The 15,822-nt window shown below is 40.4% G+C and overlaps 1 non-coding gene across 1 annotated transcript; it reads left to right on the top strand.

Annotated features, from left to right (window-relative positions):
- Window positions 1–14,106: 14,106 nt before the first annotated feature.
- On the top strand, window positions 14,107–14,225 carry LOC133752325 (5S ribosomal RNA). Its single transcript, XR_009864910.1, has one exon. It is a non-coding gene; the product is annotated as a 5S ribosomal RNA (ribosomal RNA).
- The last annotated feature ends 1,597 nt before the right edge of the window (window positions 14,226–15,822 follow it).

The raw sequence follows: 15,822 nt of genomic DNA, 5'->3' as shown, positions 1-15,822 counted from the left end.
TAAGTTGACCAAGGACTATTGTAGACCTCTAAAAAATTATTGTTCCTTGGCAAGATGTGGAAAATGTCTCAAAGATTAAGAAATGTACGTAAAATGGTTGGAGATAAGACTCTAATACTTAACAATATGCTTTCCTTTCCATAAGAGAATGCCAAAAAGAATGAGGAAGCAGAGAGGTAAGCTCAGGAGGAGGGTAAGCCTGCTTCTAACAATTATTCTCATTTTTATTTTTCCCCCCACAGTCTCCATTAGTGTACTGTATTCTCCTCCTTTATCTTAAAGCCAAGAAATGATCGTTTTCAGACTCAAGTCAACATTCTGTCAAGATTTTTCAAGTTGTCGTTGATGGTAACTCTTCAGACACAGGAGGAAGTACTGTAGTAAGCAAATGAACAATCAAAGGAAAATAGCTTGATGCATGTGCCAAAATGCAGAGGACCCCCCCCCCAAAAGATGAATAGCCCATTTTGCTACTGGCATAATTCATTCACAACTAAGTACAATAGAAAACACTAGACTTGGTATCATAATGTGAGTCCATGAATCTCACGTTTGCCCTTTACTACCTTTGTGATCTTGTAACAGGCCTGGAAATATGCGGAAAATCTGTTTTCCCATTCCTAAGATGGAAATTGTGATATGAATACCAATTGCATCACATAATGTTTGTGAGAATTCAGTGAAATAACAGAATTCAAGATCTCCACAGTTTGGAGGCATTGTCCTGAGCCACCACTGATACCACACAGGAAGTATTGCAATGCTATACAGGGCACACAGAAAGCAAGAAATAATAATTCTCATCATCCCCCTCAAACCACCATCTATGTCTGCAGCAAAACAAAGAAAATTGGAGTTGCAGAGAAGGCAGTTGCCAGATTAGCAACCAGCAGTTGCTCTTACGGTTAACAAGTCAATATCAAGGACTCTGTAGCCTCAGTATCAAAGCCCTGCAGCAAACCCAGAGACCCCCGCACAGGCCACCTAGCTGAGGCTTATTCACAGCTCCTAAGTGAGAGGAAACTTAAAGATGATGACAAAAGTTTTGAGACAAAACCCTATTGCCTTTAGATTCTCAAAGTGCTCGACATGTGATCCACCAACCAGCCACGACAGCATCACCTGGGGGAGCTTATTGGCAAGCGATGTCTCAGGCTTCACCTTGCATACCCGGAACAGAGGCCTGTGTTAGCAAGTCCCCAGGTGAACTGTTGGAAAGGACCTGTGCTGGAGTTGACTGAACAGAAGCATGTGATATAAAGTATGTACTGCTTTTGGGTGTTCCTACAATATGAGAGCACTCCTCTAGGTATTATACATAGAAATCTCATCATGCTAGACTCCACCTGACCATTACCATCAAGATACTGATACCCCAATGAGTAAAAGCTGATCAGCAGCTCCCTTTGGAGACTGACGTCTTAATGAATGCCCACGTGCATCTGGGATGTTGCATGCTGTGAGAGCACCTGTGAAGTTTGCTGGTAAGAATTCTGTACGTGGAGATTGAACTTTATCCGACAGTCACTGGACACCTGCCTATGACGGGCTCTGTTAGAGAAGTGAGTAGACAAATCTAAAAAGGAACCCTTTTTCAATCTAAAGTACAACTGCACATAAAAATCTGGATCCATGGGGCAGGTGTTTGGCACATCGGCTGAGACATAAGTTGGGATTCCCATAATCCATATTCAAGTGCCAGGGTTTGAATCCCAGCTCTGCTCTTTAGTCAGCTCCCTGTACCCTGGGAGGTGGCAGTGATGGCTCAAGTGGTTGGGTCCCTGCCACCCACATGGAAGGTCTCAATGAGTTCCCAATTCCTGGGCATTTGAGGAGTGAATCAGCAAATGGGGGTTCCTCTGTGTCTGTCTCTCTCCCTCCCTCCCCTCCTCTTGAAAAATAATAGTAAATGAATGGTTTTTGAAACAACAAAATGATGAAAAAAAATCTATGTGGAATTGATGCAAGGGTGGGTGAAGTAGTAAGCAAGTTAGAGACCCTCTGCCACATCTGACATGTCCAGATGATATATGCATCTGTTCACTTGCAGTCACGGTAAGAGGTCGTTTTCTGTCAGTTCACTTTTCTAGCACATAACAATCCATTGTTCTTCAGCTCTTCCTGTGAAACACTGTTGGCTCTGAAATGGAGGGATTGCAGCAGCCCCTCTGTGAGGTACTCAAGTATCACCACCACATATAATAGGAGGATTAATTATCAACAAGGATGACTTATGGAGTTCTGATATTTATTGTGCCCTGGAAAACCTGCTGTAAAGACTTTCCCATCTCATCATTAGTGACCAAGGCAATACTATCACCAAATTGAATGTGTATGCTGAAACCTCAGATTAGGGCCTAGCAATGCGATGCAGCACATTAAGCCACTTCCTGCAATGCCAGCATCACATATCAGAGTGCTAGTTCAAGTCCAGCTGCTCCACTTCCAGTCCAGCTTCCCGCTGATGCTCTTTGGAAAGCATCAGAAGACGGTCCAAGCACTTGGGCCCCAGCTTCTCATGTGGGAGACCTGAATGGAGTTCCTGACTCCTGGCTTCAGCTTGGCCCAACCTCAACCATCCCAACCATTTGGACAGTGAAAGAACGGATGGAAGATCTCTTTGTCTTTTCCTCTCTCTCTCTGCCTGTAACTCTGCCTTTTAAATAAATAAGAAAATCTTTAAAGAGATTTTAATTAAAATACCCAAACTAGTAGCCATCTATTCTTTTCACAGAGATATCCAGAAGTAAATATGACATCTCAGTAAGTTAATATAAATTGACAATTCAGATACTCATTAGTCATCTAAAATTTTTTTAATAGAGTACCACATTGAGCTGTATGAAGTGAAGAAGAGTGAGACCCAGTGGTTTGATTACCCCATGAGCATGAAAAAAATCTTTTGCCTTTTTTTCACTGTTAAGGTAGAATTCTGATGGACTGGAGTCTCCTCAAAGCTTACTTTGTTCCTAGGTTGCAGTGGCACATAAAAGGTAGGTGCCACTCACCCAGACCTGCTTACCTTGCATGCATTGTAAAAAAAAAAAAAAAAAAAAAAAGACAAGGAAGCAAAGATTAGCAAATTCATAAATATAGAGCAATTTGAGATTTCCCATGTGAGGTATTCAAGAAATGTCAAGTGCCTCATTTATGACAAACCAAGAAATGAAGTGAGGGTTGTCATGTTCACTACCGCATAGAAAACACAGAGTGAATGGCTTTCACATTTTTTACTAAAATAAGCAAAGAAGAAAAGTGACTCATCTTGTTGAAGCACTGGAAAACAAAACTGTTTAGTTGATTGTGAAAGGAAATAAAATGCAATATAGAAAACATAGCAATTAAGGAGATGGGCTGCTTTTTAAAAAGAATCTGATTCAACAACAACGACATAAAAGCTAAAGTGTTATTTCCTAGTCCTTATTGCATTTTAACTGTCACTGAAACCTAATAATGGAAAAATTATATTTGTATGTATAAAGTATAAATTATCCATTCATCACAAAAATTTTATCTCTCATCTATTGAAATATAATTATAGCACTGCTTTCCAGCATTTTAGAGAACAGAATGTTGGTTAATAAAAACCCCCACTTAAGTATTTATTTTGCTTTTTGCTAGTCGCTCTCTTATTTTAGTTCTTATTCCTGACTCCCAAACTGGGCAAGAGATATGGATTCCAGTGATGTAACTTGTCCTTCCAAAAATCAGCAGAAACAATAAATAACTCATGAAACATTCACTGTTTTCATAGACTTCTGACGTTGTCATTCAATAAAAACTTTTGTGTGAGAGACAATCAGGTGTGCCAACTAGAGACAGATTGGTAAAATGCTGGAAAACAGGCCAGCACCGTGGCTTAACAGGCTAATCCTCCGCCTTGCGGCGCCAGCACACCAGGTTCTAGTCCTGGTTGGGGCGCCAGATTCTATCCCGGTTGCCCCTCTTCCAGGCCAGCTCTCTGCTATGGCCCGGGAAGGCAGTGGAGGATGGCCCAAGTGCTTGGGCCCTGCACCCACATGGGAGACCAGGAGAAGCACCTGGCTCCTGGCTTTGGATCAGTGAGATGCGCCGGCCGCAGCGGCCATTGGAGGGTGAACCAACGGCAAAAAGGAAGACCTTTCTCTCTGTCTCTCTCTCTCTCACTATCCACTCTGCCTGTCCAAAAAAAAAAAAAAAAAAAAAAATACATTGTATAATTTTAAGACTGTAGTGGGAAACGCATTTGACCTGCTGGTTAAGATAGTGGTTTAAATGCTCACATCCTCCATCAGTGTGCCTTACGTCTGTTCCTGGCTCTGGCTCCTGATTCCAGCCTCCTGCATTAGATCCTGGGAGGCAGTAGTGATGACTCAAGTATAATTGGGTTCCTGCCACCATGTGGGAGACCTGGGTTTTGTTCCTGGCTCCCTGCTTCAGCCTGACCCAGCCCAGGTTGTTGCAGACATTTTGGGAATGAACCAGTGAGGGGAAGCACTTTCTCTCTCTCTACCCCCTTCTCTCTCTCATTCAGAACTTTTTAAAAAAAATTTAAAGTTTATGGAAAATGTAATTAAAATATACATTTATTTTGGTGCAAAAATATTGAAATCCATATATATTTGTGTGTATATATATATATATATACAGGGTCTTAGTTCATGGAAATGCTTATTCTGAAAAAGTTATGCATGCATTTCAAAAATTTTTGTCACCAAAATGAACATCTTTTAATTCTACTTTCATGAATTTTTAAGTGTCCTCATATAAATATATATAGATATATTTAAACATTATTTATTTATTTGAGAGGCAGAGTTACAGACAGAGAGGGAGAGACAGAGAGAGAGATCTTCCATCCACTGGCTCACTCCTTATATGACCACTGCGTTGGAGCTGGGTTGATCAGAAGCCAGGAGCTTCTTCTGGGTCTCCCATGTGGATGCAGGGACCCAAGCACTTGGACCATCTTTCAACGTTTTCCCAGGCCATAAGCAGAGAGCTGGATGGGAAGTGGAACATCTGGGACTTGAACTGGAGCCCATATGAGATGCCAGTGCTGCAGATGGAGGCTTAACCTATTACATCACAGCACCAGCCCCTATATGTATGTTTTATCCATGTGTGCTGTGTGTACAAATTGTTTCTCCTTGATTGTAGCATGCTCCATGACAGCAATGACTAATTCCATTTTTTTCACTTCTGTATTCCCTAAGCCTAGTATAGCTACTAGTATACATGAAGTATGAGATACATCCATGTTCTCACTGAATAATTTATAGAGTGACTACAATGTTCCTGGTACTTCTTCCAGATAATAGGTATATGGGATTATAGAAGAAAGAGAGAAAGTTCCTATTTTTAGTGACATTTTCTAATGGGAATAATAAGAAAACTAGTAAAATATATATTTTTAAAAGTCCACTTAAAAGGTAGAAAGTGGTGAATGTGAGATGCTATCAGTTGTTTGGTCATTGTGGACACTCTGTTGGTTCCCCCATATACCCATTTAGGACAGGCAGTCAGCCTCCTGGTTCACGGTTTTGAATGAATTACATGGTACCATTTTTATGGGTACACAAACATCACTGACCTGCCAGTATTAGATGTTAAACAGGAAAAGAGAAGACACTTTTATTTTTTTAAGATTTATTTATCTATTTGAAAGTCAAAGTTATGGGGGATGGAGGGAGGGAGAGGCAGGAGAATTTCAGTGCCAGTCAAGTTTTTTCTTTCTTTCTTTCTTTTTTTTTAAAGATTTTTTTTATGTAATTGAAAGAGTTAAAGGGACAGGGGAGGGAGAGAGAGAGAGAGAGAGAGAGAGAGAGAGAGAGAGAGAAAGGTCTTCCATCCACCACTCCCCCAAATGGCTGCAACAGCCAGGGCTGGACCAGGCTAAAACCAGGAGCATTTTCCAGGTCTCCCACATGGGTGCAGGGGTCCAAGCACTTGGGCATCTGCTGCTGCTTTCCCAGGCACATTAGCAGGGAGCTGGATCAGAAGTGGAGCAGCTGCGACTCAAATCAGTGCTCATATTGGATGCCGGCACAGCAGGCTGTGGCTTTACCCACTACGCCACAGCACCAACTGCGAGATGACACTCTTACCCTTTAGTTAACTGCCTTTTTGACAACCTGGCAAAACATGTCCTGAAGAGATACCACACAGCTGAGCTGAGACCAAAAGCCAAACTCTCTGAGGTTGAATTCTTCATTTTATCTGCTACAACATCCTAGTGTATGAAAAATTTGCTTTGTTTAACTCTGTGAACTTAAAATCACCTCCGATTCAAAGTGGAGGAAACAAAAACCAAAGCTTTTTTGTCATGATGTTAAAATATCCATCTAATTCCTTAGTGAGATTTCTTAATGCCTATCAATAAACTGTGTGAAGCATTCTGATTAAACATTTTTTTCATAGAATTAAAGTCCTGAAGAGTCCATCATGCTAAGAGTTTATACCTTATATCCAAAGTGATTCTTTAAAATAGAACAGTGTGGAATTTAGGTTCTATTCTCATTACAAATAAAAAAATCACCTTGCTTGATCAGTTCCACTTAAATCTTTTAAAAATTTTTCTTGATTTATTTCTATTTTATTTGAAAGGCACAGAAAAGAAACAGAGACAGAAAGATCTTCCACCTGTTGGTTCATTCCCAAATGCTCACAACAGCCAGGACTGAGCGAGGCTGAAGCCAAGAATCTAGAACTCCAACTGGTTCTCGCATATGGCAGAAACCCAAGGATGTGGGCATTCACCTGCTGCCTCTCAGGGTGCACATGAGGAGGAATCTGGAATCAGCAGCAGAGCTGAGAGTCAATCCCAGGCCCTCTGTATGGGATGCAGGTGTCCCAAGCAGTACCTTAACTGCTCTGCCAAACGTTTGCCTGCCAGTGAAATCTTTGCTAGAGCAACAAAGCAAGAAACTTATCATTTGAACAAACTTTAAGGCTCTTTTGTGTAAGTGATGATTTTCGGGAAAAGTGATTTTAGGTGATGCAATTTGAACTGAGATTAATTTACATTGTGCTCCTCACATTTACTCAGAAAAGTCTAGTTTATTTTCAGAGAATCCAAGTATTTGACATCAAAAACCAGACAGTAAAAAAATGTGGTATTGTGAAATTTCCTAATTTATTTTATGGAGACAGATTTTTAATGTCATACTCAGAAAAACACTACTTGTGGATAATATCATTGAACCAGCCTTTGGCAAAAACTTTAAACAGCAACTGTCAAGTGTAGAAAAATAGAAACTAGATTAATAATTTTATTCTGGTTACTTTTACTAATCAATATGGCTGACGCAAATGCCAAAATACAAAGTGTAATGTATTGTCTCATTGGCTAATGTGCCGTATTTTTTTTTTCTGGAAGTGTTGGGGAGTTTAAGAGAAAACATAAAATGTCAGCTGTGTTCACTTCAGTTGTGGAGAAAATGAGTAAGCATGAAGTAAGCCTCTTTATTTTTAGTCGACATAGGCCCTGTTAAGGAGAAAGGAAGCCATTATGTAGGTCTTTCAGCCACCAAAATCTGCAACAAACACAGGGTTTTCAAACTGATTCAAGGCACTCAATTAAGTTTTAAACAATAAAAATGGGCTCATTTGTGGTAACAGAACTAGGCAAAGATTATCAATGGACACCAGACCCATGGGATGAAAGGTAAGTTGGGGAACAGGATGTTCATCTGGCTTCAGAGAAGCAACCTAATGATTGCTTCTCAGTTAGAAAGGGGAGGGGCAGGCACGTGGCACCATGCTGAAAATGCTGCTTGTAGCTCCTATGGGAGTCCTGGGGTTTGTGTCCCAGCTCCACTTCTGATTCCAGCTTCCTGCTAATATTCACCCCGGGAAGCAGCAGGTGATGGCTAAGTACGTGGGTACCTCCCACCCGAGTGGGAGACCTCGGTTGGACTCCAGGTTCCTCTAGTGGGCATTGGGGAATGAACCAGCAGATGGAAATTCTCTCCCTCTTTCCCTGTCCCTATGCCTTTCAAAACATTTTTTTAGAAACTGAATATACATTAAAAATAATAAAATATATTTATTCATTTCTCTTTGCTCTTCATATTCATTGCCCATTTTCCTATTAGATTGTCATTTCCTTGTTAATGTGTAAGATGACCTTGCATTGTTAGAAATATGAGTATTCATGCTTTGGCATCTGCTATACATTTCCTTCTAATACATTCTTTTCACAGTCAATTTTATTTATGGTATTTATGGCCATAAAGTTTTTTTTAAGATATATTTATTTATTTGAAAGTCAGAGAGTTACATTGAGAGAGAAGGAGAGGCAGAGAGAGAGGTCTTCCATCCGATGGTTCACTCCCCAATTGGCTACAACGGCCAGAGCTACGCCGATCCAAAGGCAGGAGCCAGGAGCTTCTTCCAGGTCTCCCATGTGGGTGCAGGGGCCCAAGGACTTGGGCCATCTTCTACTGCTTTCCCAGGCCATAGCAGAGAGCTGGACAGGAAGTGGAGCATCCAGGATTTGAACCAGTCCCCACATGGGATGCTGGCACTACAGGCAGTGGCTTTACCTGCTACGCCACAGCGCCGGCCCTGGCCATAAAGTTTTTTAAAATTTTATTTATAAATACGTGGGAGTTGGTGCTGTAGTGTAGCATGTTAAACTGCTGCCTGCAGCTCCAGCATCCTATTCTGGTGGCAGCTGGAGTCCCAGCCAGCTGCTCCACTTCGAATCCCTGCTGGTATGCCTGGGAAGGCAGCAGAAGATGGCCTGATTGCTTGGGCAACTACACCCACATGGGAGACCCGGGAGATGCTCCTGCCTCCTGGCTTTGGCCTGGCCCAGCCCTGGCTGTTGTGACCATGTGAGGGGTGAACCAGCAGATGGAAGTCCCCTGTTTCTCTCTCTCCATCTGACTCTGTCTTTCAAATAAATACATCTTTTTTAAAAAATAAAATTTTATTTATGAATATGCATCTATTTGTATACATATATATAAATCTTAGGGATTTCCCATTGTAGTTAAGATTTCCCCCATACCAGTAAATATTAATAATAATAATTGGGAGAAAAATTATTTTACAATATTCATAAGTTCTTTACATGCTAGTCAAACTTATTTCTATATTTTTTGGCTTTACTTTTCTAATACTTATTAAGGTATAATATATATCCTATATAATACCCCCAGTGGAAATGAACAATTCAGTGTTTTTAGTAAATCTGTAATTGGGCATCTGTCACCACAATCCATTTTTCCAGTGTTTCCATTGTCCCAAAACATTTTCTCATTCTCACTTAGTCAATTTCTTCTCCAGTCTCAGCCCTGGCAACCACTGGTCTAATTTTCTGACTATATATTTGCCTTTTCTGAATATGTCATTAAAATGGAATCTTTTTTTTTAAACATACACATTTAACTATTTCTCATTGCCATTTAAGGCTTGACTTTATAAAACATAAAAAATGAGAGTTCTGTATCACAGGAAACTAAACAGTAGAACTATTCATTGCTTCTTGGGCTCAATGTATATAAATTAAAATGAAATAATTAGAAATCTTCAATACAGTGAAATAATTGACAGGAGGATCCAACAAACAACATTTTTATTACTTTGGGATTATACTTTCAAGATCTAAAGAAAGAATTTGACTGTTCAGACTTCGCTTCTGTATTTTATATTTATGTGTATCTCCCTCTCTATGACCTGAATCAAGCTACTTGACCAAAATGTCGATTTACTTTACTTAAGCATTTTGCTTCATAAAAGGCTTTCTACCTACAGTTGCTACTTTAAAAGAACAGGCATTACAATGCTATGGAATCTGCTTTTCCCTTTGACAAGGTGTGCCAATAATACTGTAACCCTATGGTAAGTCGACAGATACCCCAAAAATGGAACAATTATGCACAATTCATTGAAGTATAATGTTGGTTTTCTCCATCTAAAACTTAACCAATGAAATAAAATCTTTCAACTACAGTTTACTTTAGGGAAAAATCACACTTGAGAATTACATTATTGTCCTCATCTCTTCATCAGTCATTGACAGGAATTTTGTGGGCCAGCATACTATGTACTTTGTGGATAGCTGTAGTAGATTAATGGAGAAGGGCTTCTTCAGAACTGTAAGGAACTGTGGTCCGGATTCTCCCCATTTTTCAGGAACCAAATCTTCGTCTGTATAAATCAGTAGATCAAATGAGCACGAAGCTTCCTGCAGCGGCGGAAATGTCGCGGTAGCTGTGATCTGACTCACCAGATTTCATCCTGGATAACATTCTGAGACTTTTCTCTGGGAGCACTGGCATCTTTTGCCGTCTTGTCACATAAGATACCAAACCGCCATCTTTTCAAGGACCTCACCGCTTTCAGTGCTTGAGATGACTACCACCAGTTTCTGAACTCAACACTTGTATAGCCAATCTGTCCGTTGTTCCACCACACTATTTAGGAATTTTATGAGCTCAGGATCAGTAGTTACAAGCAAGGGGAGTCCGTATGTCTGCACTCGAGCAAAGGTTTCAGATGGATGTGTGCCACGCTGTTGTAAAATGCTGCTAACCACAAATGAGAAAGAACCCAGCTACAACGTCAGCCTCCCGCGTGGCGTGATACCCTGCTCCCGGGCGAGCTGTGGCGCCCTGGCCAGACCCACGGATGAAGCTGCACGCTTCTGCTCCTCAGACTGAGCCAGCAGCCCGCCACCAGTTTCAGATGCTAACAACGCAGCACCTAAAATGCAGTGTTTTATGTGGGCTTCATCTTCTGGGCTTACTGCTTCTGGGGTTAGAGAGTTTCCCGAGGCCACCACGCATTTCACAGAGCGGGTTGCTTAAAACGAGAGAAATGCATTGTCATCATTCTGAAGGCCAGGGTCCAAATTCAAGGCGCTGGCAGTGCTGTGCTCCTTCTGGGGGATGGAGAATCTCCTTGGCCTTCTTGGCTTGTGACCATATCACTCCAAAATGTCCTGTTCTTTAACTTTAGTTGGGACCGTGCACATTAGTGGTCTTAGTGTTTTGCTACTCCTTGCTTATCCATGAATAGTCGACTGCAAAAGGATCCTGGGTATTTTTTGGAGGATACAAGTAAATTTTAGCAAGTAGACAAATGCACAAAAAATGAGGACCAATTGTGTCCATATGAAACCAAGCTTCACAACTCTATTAGTTATTTCCTCTCTGTTATCTGTTTACCTATCAGAACTGATTCTACTATTCATATTTTTACCATATTATTTTGAGTTCCATTTCCAATAATTTTTGCATTGTGTGTATGCTCATGCAAAGTTATGACTTTTATTTCCTTCATAAATTATTTTTTATCATTACATAGTATCCTGTTTATTCTGTTTAGAAATTTTAAATTCAAATTTCATGTTATCTAGTACTAATATCACTACGCTTGCTTTGAGATTTTGCAGACCTTTTAAATTTTGTCAATTGCTACCTATCCTCACCCGTGACATTCAATTTGAAGGAGACTTGTATTGCAATTTCCTTCTCACTCTCCTCCCAAGAAATGAAGCCTTTCTGAATATGTTTTGCTTCCTTCCCACCCCTCCTCACCACAAGACTTCATAATGCTGAGGTGGCTTAGTTCTTCAAATTCCACATTATTTTTGGAAGTTTCCTTCCTTCTCTATTTCTAGGGTCTTTATTTAGTACTTAGGTTACACTGCCCCAGCCTAGCATCATCGAGTTGTTTGTAATTAGATAGCCCAGGTTCATTACTCACTAAGGCTTTCTCTCCCCTTCAAGTCTGTTTTGCTTGTTGTTGTAAAGTCTTTTTCTAGTATTTTTCTCAGATGAATACTGTGTATGACTTCTCCGAATCCTTACATATCTGCAGATACCTTTCACCCTGACAGATGAAAAAGATTTTTAAGTGAAAAATAAATTCTACTGTCTTCTGGCTTCCAGTGTTGAAAAGAATTTCAATGCCAATCAAATTCTTTGTTTTTTTTTTTTTTTTTTAAGATATATTTATTTCACTCAAAGTCAGAGTTACAGAGAAAGAGAGAGAAAGAAAAAAAGCTCTTCAATCCACTGGTTCACTCCCCAGATGGCTGCAACAGCCAGGGCTGAGGAAGGCTGAAACCAGGAGCCAGGAGCTTCCTCCGTCTCTCCCACGTGGGTACAGGGCCCAAACACTTGGGTAATCCTCTGCTGCTTTCCCAGGCCATTAGCAGGAGGCTGAATTGGAACTGGAGCAGCTGGGACTCCACCTGGCACCCACATGGGATGCTGGCCTCACAGGCAGAGGCTTTATCTGCTACACCACAATGCCAGAGCCAGTCACATTTTCTCTCCTTTATAATTGATAAGTTTCTGCACAGGAAGAGTAAGATTTTTGTCTGTATCTTTGGAGTTCAAAAATGTTACCAGGATATGTAAAGCCATATGTATATGTATATATGTGAACTTTTCTCATACCTGCCTGAAACTTTCTTCAAATTCAGGTGAATCTTTTGTGTTTGCTTGCTTTATTTTCCTATATGTCCATCATTTTTCCTTTTTGAACTCTAATTTTTCCCATGTCAGTTCCCTTAAACTTCTCCCCCATCTTTACACTCATCATTCCCATGTGTGTATGTGTGCGTGCACACGCCCTGAGCTTTGATATGTTTTTTCTGTATTGTCTCCAGACTATTAGTTGGATTTGGACCGAAAGCATTTTCTTCACCACTGAAGTTTTAAAATCTAATTTTTCTAAAAATAATTCAGAATGATTCTTTTGTGAAGCACTTCTATCCTCTTAGTTACTCCCTGTATCTTTTCTGTTCAAATTTGTGTTCTCTCCTCTAAGATCCTGTTCTGCGTGTTCAACATGTTCCCTCCCTGGCTGCCTGGGCTTGAGTGATCTGCTCACCAAGTCTCCGCTCCAGCTGCTGTCACACATCAGTGGTGGCGGTATAGGGAGCCTCTGCCCATCAGGGCCCACATGGTGCAGTCAGGCAGGCTATCAGTGCCTGGTCTAGGCAGCAGTAGGAAGCTTGTCTGTGCCCCATCTTCTCATGCTCTCCCTGAAGATAGGTGATCCATTGTCTACCTGTGTAGCCACTCCTGGAGGCAAAGAATTACATACACATTTACTCCTATGGGCTGAGGGCAACTTCCTTCCTTCCTTCCTTCCCTCCTTCCTTCCTTCCTTCCTTCCTTCCTTCCTTTTTTTCTCCTTATTGACACTTTTTTTTATTAAACTTTTATTTAATGAATATAAATTTCCAAAGTACAGCTTATGGGTTACAATGGCTTCCCCCCTCCCATAACATCCCTCCCACCCGCAACCCTCCCGTTTCCCGCTCCCTCTCCCCTTCCAATCACATCAAGATTCATTTTCAATTCTCTTTATATACAGAAGATCAGTTTAGTATATATTAGGTAACGATTTCAACAGTTTGCCCCCATATAGCAACACAAAGTGAAAAAAAATACTGTTGGAGTACTAGTTATAGCATTAAATAAGAGTGTACAGCACATTAAAGACAGAGATCCTACATAATATTTTTTTGAAAAAATTAATTAATTTTCTATGCCATTTCCAATTTAACACCAGGTTTTTTTTTTTCATTTCCAATTATCTTTATATACAGAAGATCAATTCAGTATATACTAAGTAAAGATTTCATCAGTTTGTACCCACGCAGAAACACAAAGTGTAAAAATACTGCTTCAGTACTAGTTATAGCATCACTGCACATTAGACAACACATTAAGGACAGATCCCACATGAGATGTAAGTACACAGTGACTCCTGTTGCTGACTTAACAATTTGACACTCCTGTTCATGGCGTCAGTAATCTCCCTAGGCTCTAGTCATGAGTTGCCAGGGCTATGGAAGCCTTTAGAGTTCGCTGACTTTGATCTTATTCCGACAGGGTCATAGTCAAAGTGGAAGTTCTCTCCTCCCTTCAGAGAAAGGTACCTCCTTCTTTGATGGCCCTGTTCTTTCCACTGGGATCTCACTCACAGAGATCTTTCATTTAGGTCTTCTTTTTTTTTTTTTCTTTTCCATGGTATCTTGGCTTTCCATGCCTACAATACTCTCATGGGCTCTTCAGCCAGACCCAAATTTCTTAAGGGCTGATTCTGAGGCCAGAGTGTTGTTTAAGACATCTGCCATTCTATGAATCTGCTGTATTTGTCTACGGCCATACCACCCTGAATGCGCCCGATCTCATCTGATCTCGGAAGCTAAGCAGGCTTGGGCCTGGTTAGTACTTGGATGGGAGACCGCCTGGGAATACCGGGTGCTGTAGGCCTTCCTTCCTTTTTTATTTAAGGTAAACAAAGTTCATGCATTTTATATGTACAGATTTAAGAACATAGTAATACTTCATTCTCTAACCTCCCTCCCACCCATGATCCTACCCCTCCTCCTCCTTTCTGTTATTCCCTCTATTAATTTTTACAATGATCTGCTTTCAGTTTACTTTATACTCATAAGATTAACCCCACACTAAGTAAAGAGTTCAGTCAAATAGTATGAAGAAAAATACTACTGTTCCTCAACAGTAGAGACAAGGAGTGTCAACAGTCATTGAAGCGCAGAATATCAGTTTTACTCCTATACATTACATTCTTGGTACTCTGTTAGTTACCAGAGATCAGGGAAAACATATGATATCTGTCTTTTGGGGCTGGCTTATTTCACTGAGTATAATCATTCCCAGTTGCATCCAGTTTGTTGCGAAAGACAGGATTTCATTCTTTTCTACAGCTGAATAGTATTCCAGTGTGTGTGTGTGTGTGTGTACGTACTATAATTTCTTTGTCCAGTGATCTGTTGACAGACATCAGGTTTGATTCCATGTCTTAACAATTGTGATTTGAACTGCAATAAACGTGAGATACAGATAACTCTTTCATATGCTGAAAGAATATATCCATTTGTTTACCCATTTCCCTTGGGTAAATTCTCAGGGATGGGATTGCTGAGTCATATTCTATATCTATTTTCAGCTTTCAGAGGTGTCTCCATACTGTGTTCGACAATGGCTGTACTAGTTTACATTCCCACCAACAGTGGATTAGGGTACATTTGCCCCACATTCTTGCCGGCATTTATTATTTGCTGATATCCATATGAGAGTCATTATAACTTGGGTGAGGTGAAATCTGACTGTGGTTTTGATTTGCATTTCCCTGATGGCTATGAGCCTAAGCATTTTTTCATGTGTCTGTTGGCCATTTGAATTTCCTCTTTTGAAAAATACCTGTTCAAGTCTTTTGCCTATTTTTAACTGGATTGTTTGTTTTGTTGTTGTTGAGTTTCTTGAGCTCTTTAAAGATTCAGGATATTAATACTTTATCAATTGCACAGTTTGCAAATATTTTCTCCCATTCTGTTGGTTGCCTCTTCACTTTGCTGGTTGTTTCCTTTGCAGTGCAGATGCTTCCCAGCTTGATATAATCCCAGTTGTCTATTTAGGCTTTGATTGCCTGTGCTTCTGGGGCCTGCGCCAATGTCTTGCAGTTTCCCCAATGATCTCCTCTAGTAATTGATGATATAAGGTTGTAGATTTAGATCCTTGATCCATTTTGGGTTGATTTTTGTATAAGAAGTGAGGTATGGGTGTTGTTTCATACTTCTGCATGCAGAGATCCAATTTTCTGAGGGCAACTTTCATGCCCAATGTTGCATATTTTATTCTTTGGCTTTGTGTGCTTTCTTGTTTCCTAAAATTTTATTTGTGTATGTGTGTATTATTCTTGAAATTTAGCTCAAAATGCCACTTGCCTTTTCTTTCTTGTTGTAATGTTTCTTCTTCCTTAAGAAAAGACTGTGTCAGCATTCCTGTGTCACTAATTTATGTTTAGTGAAATGGAAGTTGGAGAAAAGGTTCCTAGCAGAGGAAG

Source organism: Lepus europaeus, chromosome 2, assembly GCF_033115175.1.
Source record: "Lepus europaeus isolate LE1 chromosome 2, mLepTim1.pri, whole genome shotgun sequence".
Lineage (NCBI taxonomy): Eukaryota > Metazoa > Chordata > Mammalia > Lagomorpha > Leporidae > Lepus > Lepus europaeus.
The sequence above is the reverse complement of the archived record's forward strand: the minus strand, read 5'-3'. Positions and strand labels throughout refer to the sequence as shown.